We start from the raw sequence: 12740 nt of genomic DNA on the forward strand, positions 1-12740 counted from the left end.
TATTGCCAACCATTTACAGAATCCAAATGTGCCTTTTCTGTACAAATGGAATTTGTTACTGTAACCCTAACTATCTCCATGAAAAGTACATCACTAAAACACAATATTGGTCTTTCCTATAGCACTTGATTTAGGGATATTAATTTGCTTTCCCTAATCCAAGGAGATGAGACTTTTTTTGAAAGATATATATTCTGAATGAAATATTAGCAAGAAGGGAAGAACTGGTGTGACTCAAACAAAAAGCAATAGGTTTCAGCATATATTGCTAAGTGTGTTATAATTCTGTGACACTATGGCAGCAGCAGTCCTCTGTCACAGCCTAGCTGTGCTTGCTCCAAGTTTCAGTGTACGTGTCTAAACCTTGAAAATACTTTGGTCTTAGGAGAGCATATCAGATGATATGGTTTACCTATTTTGTTGCAAAGAAAGTAAGGAAAATATACAAATGGCCTCAAATGTGCGTTATACTTGTTCAGATATATGTTTATCTTTCACCATACAACATAGCTTCTAACAGGTTCTTAACCCTACCTCATATAATCCAACCTCATCCCAAACCCAGTCACACAATAACTGCCACAAGATCCCAGCTGTCATTTCCCCAAACATTCCATCCTCCAAACATTCTGCTCCCTCCCTCTTACTTCAAAATTCCATGCACCAAACAATCCCACCCCCAATTTACATAAGAACAGCCCTGCTGGATCAGGCCCAAGACCTATCTAGTCCAGCATGCTGTTTCACACAGTGGCCCACCGGATGCCTCTGAGAAGCCCACAGGCAAGAGGTAAGGATACACCCTCTCTCTTGCTGTTGCTCCCCTGCAACTGGTATTGAGAGGCATCGTGCCTCTGAGGCTGGAGGTGGCCCATAGCCACCAGCCATTGATAGACTTGTCCTCCATTAATTTGTCTAAGCCCCTTTTAAAGCCATTCATGCTAGTCGCAATCACCACATACCATGGCAAATAATTCCATAGATTAATTATGCACTGTGTGGAAAAGTACTTCCTTTTGTTGGTCCTAAATTTCCTGGCCTTCAGTTTTATGGGATGACCCTGGTTCTAGTGTTGAGAGCGAGGGAGGAAAAAAAATCTCTGTCCATTCTCTTTATTCCATGAATAATTGTATACACTTCGATCATGTCTCCCCTTAGTTGCCTCTTTTCCAAACTAAAAACCCCAGATGGAGTAGTCTTGCCTCATAAGGAAGGTGCTCCAAGCCACTGATCATTTTGGTTGCCCTCTTCTGCACCTTTTCCAGTGCAATATCCTTCTTAAGATACAGTCACCAAAACTGTACACAGTACTCCAGATGTGGCCGCACCATAGATTTCAATAAGGGCATTATAATATTAGCATTTTTATTTTCAATTACCTTCCTAATAATCCCTAGCATGGAATTTGCCTTTTTTCACAGCTGCCGCACACTGAGTTTACACTTTCAATGAGCTGTCCACCATGGCTCCAAGATCTCTCTCCTAGTCAGTCACTGTCATCTCAGATCCCATCAGCATGTATGTGAAGTTAGGGTGTTTTTTTGTTTTTGTTTTTGCCCCAATATACACTTGCTTACACTGAACCACATTTGTCACTTTGTCACCCACTCACCCAGTTTGGAGAGATCTTTTTGGAGCTCCTCACAATCTGTTGTGGAGTTCACTACCCTAAATAGTTTAGTGACATCTGCAAATTTGGCCACTTCGCTGCTTACCCCAACTTCTAGACCATTTAAGAACAAGTTAAAGAGCACTGGTCCCAGTAGATCACTGGAGGACCCCACTTCCTACTTCCCTCCAATGTGAAAACTGTCAGTTTATTCCTACCCTCTGTTTCCTGTCCTTCAAGCAGTTACCAATCCACACATGAACCTGTCCCTTTATCCCATGGCTGCTAAGTTTATTCAATAGCCTTTGGTGGGGAACTTTGTCAAAAGCTTTTTAGAAGTCCAAGAAAACTGTCAACTGGATCACCTTTATCCACATGCCTATTGAAACTTTCAAAGAACTCCAAAAGTTGAGTGAGGCAAGACTTTCCCTTGCAGAAGCCATGCTGGTTCTCCTTCAGCAAGGCATGCAAGGTTCCCTTCTCTCTGGTTTGATTCACAACTAACTGTTCTAAGGCACAGTCATTTAGCATGTCTAGAACTTTGGCCTTTCTTTCATTACCTGAATGTGAATTTACTCAGTTTATGTGTGAGTAGAAGTCACCCATTATTACAGCTCTCTCTCTCTCTCTCTCTCTCTCTCTCTCTCTCTCTCTCTCGGCTCTCTGATTTGCTTCTCCAACTCCAGGTCACTCTCAGCATTTTGATTCAGAGGGCAATAGCACATCCCTAGTAACACATTTCCTTTCAGTCCTCATATTGTCACCCATAATGATTCTGTAGAGGACTCCGGTCTCCCTAGGTTTTCTAGCTTGTTGGAATCTTTCGCTTCTTTAATATACAGTGCTTCTCCACCCACAATCCTCCCCTCCCTGCCCCTTCTGTAGGGTTTGTATCCAGGAATAACAGTGTCCCACTGGTTCTCAATGTTCCACCAGGTTTCCGTTATGCCCACTATTTATTTATTTATTTATTCATTCATTTATTTATTTATTTACCTACTTACTTACTTACTTATTATGCTCCACCGTATTTATTTATTTGTTTGTTTGTTTGTTTGTTTGTTTATTATTTCTCTATGTAAACTACTTTGGAAACTTTTGTTGAAAAGCAGTATATAAATATTTGCTGTTGTTGTATGTTTTCATTAGTAACCAAGCAATCCAGCTCACCAATGCTTCTGGCATTGGTATTAGGACACCTACAGTATACGCCAAGTCTCTTACCTGGTGTTGGCTTGTGCTATCTCCCTTACCATCGTTTGACTTTTTTGGCCAGCTGTCATGTGTTTCTGTCTACTCTATTCCTGGCTCTACTCTATCCCCTTCTGGTTTATCCAAAACATTTGCACCCTCACACCTTAGCGGATTTTGCTTGCCAAACCAGATACCACCCAGTTCCTGTGGGCAAACCCCCAGGCATAATTTTAAAAGCTATGAACTTTTTTATTTTAAACGCCAGCAGCCTGGTTCCACCTTGGTTCGACTGGAGCCCAACCCTTTTGTACAGGCTTTGCTTGCCCCAAAATGTATCCCAGTGCCTAACAAATCTAAACCGCTCCTCCTGGCACCACCATCTCATCAACACCATGAGATTTCTCGGCTCGGGCTATCTTGCTGGCCCTGCATGTGGAATTGGTAGCACTTCAAAGAATGCTACTCTGGGGATCCTGGACTTCAGTATGCTTCCTAGCAGCCAATATTTGGCTTCTAGAGTCTCCCAACTGCATTTCCCAACATCATTGGTACCTACGTGCACCACGACAGCTGACTCCTCCGCAGCACTGCCTAACAGCCTACCTAGACTCAGCGTGATATCTGCAACCTTTGCACCAGGCAGGCGAGTCACCCTGTGGCCTACACACAGGTAATAGACCCATCTCTCTATGTCCCTCAAAATTGAATCAACCACTATTAGGAGGCCTCCACACAACCCTGGAGGAGTATCCTCTGTGCGAGAGGATATGGGTGCATCACCCAAGGAAGGGGTCCCTTCAATGGGAGTGTTTTCCTCTTCCTCATACAGATGTCCTCCTTCCCTGAGACCTTCATTCTCCATGACAGCAGAAGCGCCATCAGACTGGGAGTGGGGTACCTCTATCACATCCCTGAGGGTCTCATCCACATACATCTCTGCATCCCTGAGCTTCTCCAGAGAAGCTCAACCATCTTGGCTTTGAGGGAATGAACTTGTTCCCTGAGAGCCAGGAGCTCTTTTCACTGAGCACACACCCAGGACCTCTGACCCTCAGGCAGATAGTTATACATGCAACACTTTATGCAATACACTGGGAAACACCCCCTCTCCTGCTGGCATTATACCTTCATAACTGGTTTGATTGGCTATTTATAATATATAGGGTTTGTTCATTTGAAGCTATGTCTTCAAGTTCAGTAGTCAGCTAATTAAAGGTTTTAAGCTCTAAGAAAATTAAAGGAGTAGCTGTGTGCCTACTCCTCATGCTGTGTGTCTCCTCTGTGATGAAGGGGGACCGCTTATGTGCCTCCCCACGAAGTTCCCCACGAAACCCCCGCTAAACTCCTTCAATATCTGTTTGCAAACTTCTGTTCACAAAGCTACTTCCAGCACCATCCTATATTGCTGCTGCCCGATATAGATGTTTCCCATAGTCTGAGAAACGTACCAGTGGGGATTCGAACCGGCAACCTCTGGCATGCTAGTCAAGTCATTTCCTCACTGCACCATTAGGTGGCCTACTCTGTATCAGACATTAAATCCAGAAATAATATTTCATGATTGAATGGTCTGATTAGTAAGACAAAGCTATGCAAAGTCTGTAATGCTATAGGCTTCAGAACCTGAAAGAAGTTGGTCATGAAAAAAACATCCTACCCTTGGGGAGACAGTTTCTGGGAGGACTCTACAGTTGATTAGTTTTATGTAAGGATACATAAACAACAACAACAACAACAAAATATTTATATACCACCTTTCAACAAAAGGTTCCAAACAAGACTAAAGTCTGGCATTCTTTCCTACTTTGATTTAACTTTGCACTACTTAACATTTCAGGAATAAATGAGAATAAAGGAATAAAGACACCCAGCCTAAAATTTCACATGCCAAATATATTGGTCAAAGACCATAAAAAAGACTTACTGACTGACAGAAAGACACATAGCAAATAAATACATGTGCAATAAGGGAGAAGTGATTTTTGCCATTCCTCCCTTCCCAATGCAGTCCTTTGTGCTTCTCAAAAATACCTGAGGGCTGCTACATGTGCAAAACACTATTTGGCATTCATAACATTAGTTTCGATGTCAGCCAGTGTGCTAATAAGTCCAAAACACAATAACATTTAAATATCAGTGCATATGTCAACAAAAACACTAAAAATAGCAAAATTGTATTAGGTAAATGATTACTATACCCCAATAATGTATAAATGCATTCCAGTACAATATAGCAGATGTTCACTCATGAGCTTCTTCTCTTTGTTTTGTAAGTTTAATCCAGGTAAGTGTGCTGTAAATCCATTTTCACTAGTCTTCAATCTGTGGACCTTCCTTGAGGAGGATCTTATATAATTTTTTACATTTTTATATCCCCTCTTTTTTTATTCCACCACAGCCACTTGAGGTCAGTTAGGCTGCAAAACAGTGTCTGGCACAAAGTCACTCATTAAGATTCATGGATGAGCCCAGATTTGATGGATGAGCACAACCACCACCTCCTCTCTTCTTTCTAGGTTGCAGCAGCTGGGACTGCACTCTATTCACAAGAACCTAAGAAGAGCTTTGCTGCATCAGGCCTAAGGCCTATCTAGTCCAACCTCCTGTTTCCCACAGTGGCCCACCAAACGCCTCTGGGAAATCCACAAGCAGATGAAGACATGCCCGCTCTCCTTCCATGCTCCCCCTCAACTGGTATTCAAAGATATTCTGCCTCTGAATCTGGATGTAGGTTCACTCAGTACTTGGAGAGCATGAGTCGCCTGGGTGTTTTTCACACAAGGCTTTTAGCTTGCATCTCCTCTGGAAAGGAGGGTGTGCATTCACATATCAGCCAGATTTACCCCAAAGTCCTTGTGAGCTATCAGGGAGCATTTCACACATGATTCAGGGTTTTCATTGTGTGTTAAAGTGTAGCCTGATTTATATCCAGGGTAAAGCAAAATCTATTTTTTGTGTCGATTTTTTGGGGCAACTTCAAACTCATGGTAAAACCTCTCAATAAACTTGCAGTAAAGCCGGCTGTGTGAAAAACACCCAGGAGGTTTTTCACACATGGCTCTATGCCTCTGTATCTGAAGAGTGAATCTGCTTTGCAGCAGATTCGAGACATTTTAATTCAAGGGATTAGATGGACCATTCGCATAGCCATCAGCACCTCCTTCACATAGCCATCAGCACCTCCATCAACACCCTCGAAGGAAGCAGAAGCCCGGAGTTTTTTTCAAAAGCTGCTGGAAATAGAGGATTATTATTATTATTTTTTACCCCAGACATAACTCAGGCTAAGCCAGAATTCGCAGCCTCCCTTCAGAAAAAAACAAAGCCTTGTCTGTTCTGGTCACCGATAGCCCGCACGGAGGTTGGGTTAAATCCAGCGAATATGTGGACTAGCACACTCCGATCAGGAGTGGATTTGGGGGGAAAGCCTATAAAACCTCGAGGAGACAGTTTTAGAGAGGGAAAGAGAGGCAGTCTCTGTGTGTGGGGGGGGGCTTCTTTATAGAAATTGTAATATCTGCAGTCTCTGAAGGAGAGAAGAAAAATATCCTATTCCTCTAAACCCCCCCCCATAATACTTGTATTTTTCTGGGAGGGATCAAGTTTTTGCACAAGATGCTGATTATTCTACAGCTGTCCTTCTATAGATGGATCTGAAGACTAAAGGCAATCCAGTGTCATACAGCATGATCTGTGCAGGCTTGTTGGAAAACATTATTTTTGACATTAGTACTTCTACCTATAGCCAAGCAGAAAATTTAGCTAGAATGCTAGTCATTATGGAGGTGGCTGCACTCCAAATTGCACAGTTACTTCGACATACAGCTGCAGTCAGTTGGAATGCCTGGTCAGTGTCTGGATCACTTTGCAGAGCCCTGCATGTGGCGTCTTCATTGCAGTGTGTGATAACAAGATAACCACAAGAGCTGAGGTCACTTGCATCTGCTTTTTGGACTGTCAAATACTGTGATTGATTGAGCAGGAGAATTTGTACAGCAATCAGTAAGAAGTAGCCTTGTTTGGTACTTTACAGGACAGCTGCCCTGCTGAATTCATGTTTGAAATATTTCTGTCCAGGCTAGAGATCTAATATTTCCAGAAATTTTGAAGCTACAGGGGAATTTTTTCCCCCAGGTGTGTGTGTGTGTGTGTGTGTGTGTGTGTGTTGGGTTGTTGTTGTTTTTTAACATAGTTTGGGAGGAAATTGAACTGTATTGTGCAATACTTTAAAAAAAAACCTTTGCAGATCTAAAGTCTCTTAGTTTCTTTAGGAACACAAAATGTATTATGTATCACTTGCTCTGCACATAACATTGATCATGTTTGGTATATTCCATTTAGAAGTATCATTTATTCAGAAAATAAGTGCAAATTTACTCATTTAGTTTACTTTTAAATATTTTTAAATTTTGTTACAAATAGATTATAATCTGCTGAACTCTAAGGAATCCAGCATCTCTTAGTTTTTGCCAGTTTATGAAAAGCAGGCAAAAAGTTAAAGTTGAAAAAAGAATAAACTATCATATTATAGTAAAGCAGATAAAGTTATTGTGCATGCTAGATATTAATCTCCTCCAGTGTCAAGCAAATACAGAATGCACTCATTTTCAGACAACGAAGAACAAAATGAAGACTCTTGAATACAATTTTTCCCCCACATGAAACTTTGTCTAATCAGTCTCATTTTCTGAGCTAACACTATGAGCAGTTTCTGCTTCTTCTGCATCTTCATTTTTATCACCTTCAGGAACTTTTGAAATCTGAAGATTTGCCTGGATTGAGACTAGTTTTTCTGCCTTTTCACATGTTGGTGTATTTCTCTAACTGGCATGAGTATTTCCAAACATAGATCAATTTCCTTCACATACTGCAGAAGATGGAGGAATCTAAAGCAAGCAAAAGCTTGGGAGAGCAAAGATCAGAATGACTTTTCTTGTATGAATAGATTTGAATACCTTTTCTCAAACCATGTTATTCACCATCCAAAAGAAAATATGTCACAATTTTTTTAAAAAAAAATCTAAAACCTTTTGTGGAGGCAAGGGAGTCCTTGCAGCAAAAACAACAACAAACCCTGGGTTTCCCTCCTGAAATTTTCCAGTTTTTTCCAGCCTTCGCATTGTTGGAGAGAAATTGTTTATCCTTTACAAGTAATTGTACAGGAAACAACTTTAATTGAGAAACAAAAGTTTGATATTTATTACTAACTAAAACATAGGCTAATCAAACAACAAACAGACTAACAGTCTGTTATGTAGAGAGAGGAAGAACCTCTCAGTTTGAATTCAGGACAGCAAGTAAGAAGCTGACAAATGCAGTGACTCCACCCCCAAGCCAGTACACAGACACATTCAAATATAGACAAGCATGCCCCACACAAGGAACTGAGACAATGTCCATGGCAAAATCCCAACATACATCTCTACTCCAGATCAAAATATGCAGGGCGCGATCCATAGTCCATGGACTCTGAAGTCAATGATATTGCACTGAAATAAGCAGGTAATGGATCGAGGCCATAGCACTGTCAGGAGAGTTCATCTCTAAGCTTGCAAGCCCCACAACAAGAGACACCATGCTATAGTAATCCGGTATAAGTCTTGCCGTTCTTCTACATGTTTTATACATTCTCTCCAGAAGCCTAAAAATGATCAGCTCCTATGAGATTTCTTCACTCCAGGAGGGCAACATTCACAAAGGTTTAGACAGTTTTAGGGTCAACCAGCAGAGTCATCACTACAAATATCATTCATTGCCAAGTTTGTGGTGAAAGCCAAAATGAAATCTAGTGGAGGACATATTGCAAGAATAGCCTTGCTGGATCTGACCAATGGTTTATCTAGCCCAGCACCCTGTTTCCCACAGTGGTCAATGTCATGCCTCTCTGGGAAACCTCCAAGCAGGAGATGAAGATCTCCAGTAGTAGGCGGTACTCACTGTGGCAAAAGAGACAGTGAACAAGGCAGGTTATGCCTTTAAATAGTAATTCACCCCATGGCTGCAGCCACTCAGGTGGCCTAGACACAGGCACACCAGTCGTTTAAGGGCTGAGCATGGCAAAAAAAAACCACACCAAAAACCCCCTCAGATTTTTATCAGGCTCAACCCTCATATGGCCAGTGTGCCTGCAGGGCAGCTGCAGTGGATTACTGTGCTACAGGCATAACCCGCCTTTCTCACCACACCTCCTGCCACAGCAAGCACTGGCCACCACTGCCTCTGCTGCAGTTGCTTCCCTGCAATTGGTCTGCAACATGTGCTGCCTCTGAATCTGGAGGTAGCAGATAGCCATTGTGACTACCAGCCACTGAGAGAGACTTGTTCTCCATGAATTTGTCTAATCCCCTTTCAAAGCCTGGTTACAATACTCAGGCCAAGGGGTGACTATAACACAGTTTTATAAGGCTCAGAGTCTGCAAAGGGCTCACACCAAGCTAATCATGAGCAAGAAGTACTGATGGATGGCTTCATGCTTCTTCCTCAGCCAGCCTCAGGTGGTGCCTCATGAATGCAGCCTGGACTTGGGAGCCCTGCTTTATGATCTGCTGTAGATTCAAGTGTTGACATAACTCCATCCTCCCTTCTCATATAATGCAGCTCATGCACACGCACACGTCTTGTGTTAGCAAGCATGACTTGTCCCTTTAGCTAAGCAAGGTTTGCCCTGGTTACATATGAATGGGAGACTAGAAGTGTGAGCACTACAAGATATTCCCCTCAGGGATGGAGCCACTCTGGGAAGAGCAGAAGGTTTCAAGTTCCCTCCCTGGCTTCTCCAAGATAGGGCTGAGAGAGATGCCTGCCTGTAACCTTGGAGAAGTTGCTGTTAGTCTGTGAAGACAATACGGAGCTAGATAGACCAATGGTCTGATTCAGTATGTGGCAGCTTCCTATGTTCCTATGTGTAAGTTAGCCCTAAGAACAAAACTAAACAGTAGCTTGGCCAGATGACAGCAATATTTTTGTCCCAAAGTGCACTGTGAAAATTCATTCTGTATCGCAAAAGATATCTCTATAGCAGATATCTTCCCTACCCACCCAACCCCACTGTATATTTAAGTTAGGCCAGTCAGCACAAGATATGAAAAGACCTTCATAAAGACATATTTCTTGGTTATGAGGAAATAACAGCTTTGCTTTCACAGTCTCCTTTATTATAAACAAAAAAGAAACACTGAAGGTAGGAAGGGGAAAATAGGATTCTCCAGCACCTTTTGCCTTTTAAAAACTGTGGTTAAAATGTTTTCTTGGAGTACTTAGAGTAGCTCCCATAAATATTTGACTTATACTGATACCACCAATAAATCTGTTTAGAATGCTGCAGCAATGTTTATACATAAAAGAGAGCTATGAGCTTTCCTTATCCAAATAGTTCCCAGTAAAGAGGATCCTGCTTTTTAGCACCTTGCATAAATATTTGCAGTACCTTTATACATGCAAGATAACCTTGCCTGTGTTTCAAAGATATTTACAGCTTCCTAAAACATCCTTCGAGTGTCCTTTCCATTGTTTCCCTGGGACAGCAGGAAAATTTGGACGTTTACCATGAATAATGATTGCACATCTTTCATGCCTCTGTGGTCACTACCAAAATTTTGATTTCCTGTCTTTCCTCACTTAAACTGAGAATGAGCAGGCATTTCATTTGGATAGATGACTATGTTCCAACATATATCCATTGTTGGACTCTCAAAGTTTAACACAAAACCAGTAAATCATAGCAAACATAGAATACATGTGGCACATCAGGCTATATATAATTTCTAATAGCTGTTCCTATGGATTTCTACAAAGGAGATCTACCAATAATATTTTGACTTGATCTGGAACTCAAAGTTCACCTTCTGAAGTTGAAAGAATTCCCATACAACATTTCTAGAAACCTGCTACATTCCACCATGTATTGCTGTCCTCAATCCCCCTCCCCCAACCCAGAGCACTCTAAACGTACTTGGGGGCAGGGGGTTCAGGGACCCACATAGGTTGTGAAGCAGCCACCAATGTTTCTGTGACTAGTGTCTGAAAGTGGTGGTTTATTATCTGAAATCGCCCAACATGTTTTGACCACTGATCTTCTTAGGGTCAAAGAGGCTTCATGTCTTATTCTGGTACACCAGTTAAAACAGGTATTCAGGAATATACACATTGCCCTAGAGGAAGACCACTGGTTGGGACACACTAGGCAATTTTCAGATAAGAAACTGATGCCTTCCAGCACCAGCATAAAGCTCCCTTTACTCTTCCAGTTGTGAGTGCTGTCCCACTTGACAATAGCATTCATCCAGGAGATGCAAGCCCCCTAGGGCACTCAAACCAGGAGTCACTGTAGCTTCTTCAGCCAGCTGATGAACACAACCAATGGTTGATGCAACAACCAGGGACTGGCTGCCTACTAGGGATGTGCAAAACGTTTCAGATACAAAAAGTTTTGTATCCAAAACAGCCTGTTTCGGGTGCTTTGTAGACAAAACAAAACACCCATTTTCCAGATCCAAAGGTTTTGTATACAAAACAAAACGCCCCTGTTTCGGCTACAAAACGTTTTGTTGTTTCGGACCTCCATTTTGTGGTGATCTCTGAGTCAGACTCCATTTTGTGTTTGACATCTCTTTGAATTTCCCACCCTTCCAGCCTTCTGATCAGTGACCTAAATCATGGGCTGACCTGCTGACAATTCCCTCCTTGTTCCCCATTGGCTCTTTTGCTTCTTGCCACTCTTTACTGACCCCACATAGGCCAGGGGAAGGGTTGCTAACCCATGGGGTGCTGGGTTCTGTTGTTTCTGTGGTGTTCTGAGTGTAGATTCCCTGGTAGCATATGAGAGTAGATTCTTGTTTTTCACTGAAAATCTCATATACTACCATAGAATCTACAATGAACACCTCAGAAACACATAACCCAGTATCGCAAGGGCTTGTGGGTATGGAGGTGGTTGGCACCCTATGTGGACTACACAACCCCTTGCTCTGGGAAACCCCAGTGCCCCCCAAGTGGAATTATGGGGCTGCTGAAACCTCCATTATTACCTATGGGAGAAATCTTTAAAGACACGTAAACTTCAACAATTCACAAAAGATCAGCCCTTTGCCCAATGGAGAGGAGAACTGGTCTTGTGGTTGAGCATGACTTGTCTCCATAGCTAAGCAGGATCTGCCCTGGTTGCATATGAATGGGAGACTTGATGTGTGAGCACTGCAAGATATTCCCCTCAGGGGATGAAGCCGCTCTGGGAAGAACAGAAGGTTTCAAGTTCCCTCTCTGGCTTCTCCAAGATAGGGCTGAGAGAGATTCCTGCCTGCAACCTTGGAGAAGCCGCTACCAGTCTGTGAAGACAATACTGAGCTAGATAGACCAATGGTCTGACTCAGTATATGGCAGTTTCCTATGTTCCTAATTCTTTTGAGATAATTCTGGAAGTTTCCTTGCCCCCTTTGGGCACTACCACCCACCACACTCCACTCTGGGTCATCCCTTTCCCCTTGATTTGAAGCAATACATTTGCTGGAATCTCCATTATTCCCTATGGGAAAATACTTAAAGATGTGTAAACTTTAAAAATTCACAAAAAACCAGCCCTTTGCCTAATTCCTTTGAAATTTGGGTGGTAGCTTCCACCCATTGGACACTACCACCACCACCCACTCTTTTTGCCCTGGGACCCTTTTTAAAAATCCAAATCGATTTGGATTTGGATTCAGAAAATTCGGCTACAAAAGAAAACAGGGCTGATTCGGATTCAGAAAATTTGGGTACAAAACAAAACGGGGGTGTTTCGATTCGGATACAAAGCGAAACAAGAAAATTCCAAAATGTACACCCCTACTGCCTACACTGGTAGGAGGAAACATCAAGGCTTTTTGCCACCCTCATATCACACTCCAGTAACTATTGGCAGCAACCTACTGACCTCTCCGCAAGGTCTGCAGTACTCACCATG

The sequence above is a fragment of the Hemicordylus capensis genome, chromosome 5 (genome assembly GCF_027244095.1).
Source record: "Hemicordylus capensis ecotype Gifberg chromosome 5, rHemCap1.1.pri, whole genome shotgun sequence".
Taxonomy (NCBI): domain Eukaryota; kingdom Metazoa; phylum Chordata; class Lepidosauria; order Squamata; family Cordylidae; genus Hemicordylus; species Hemicordylus capensis.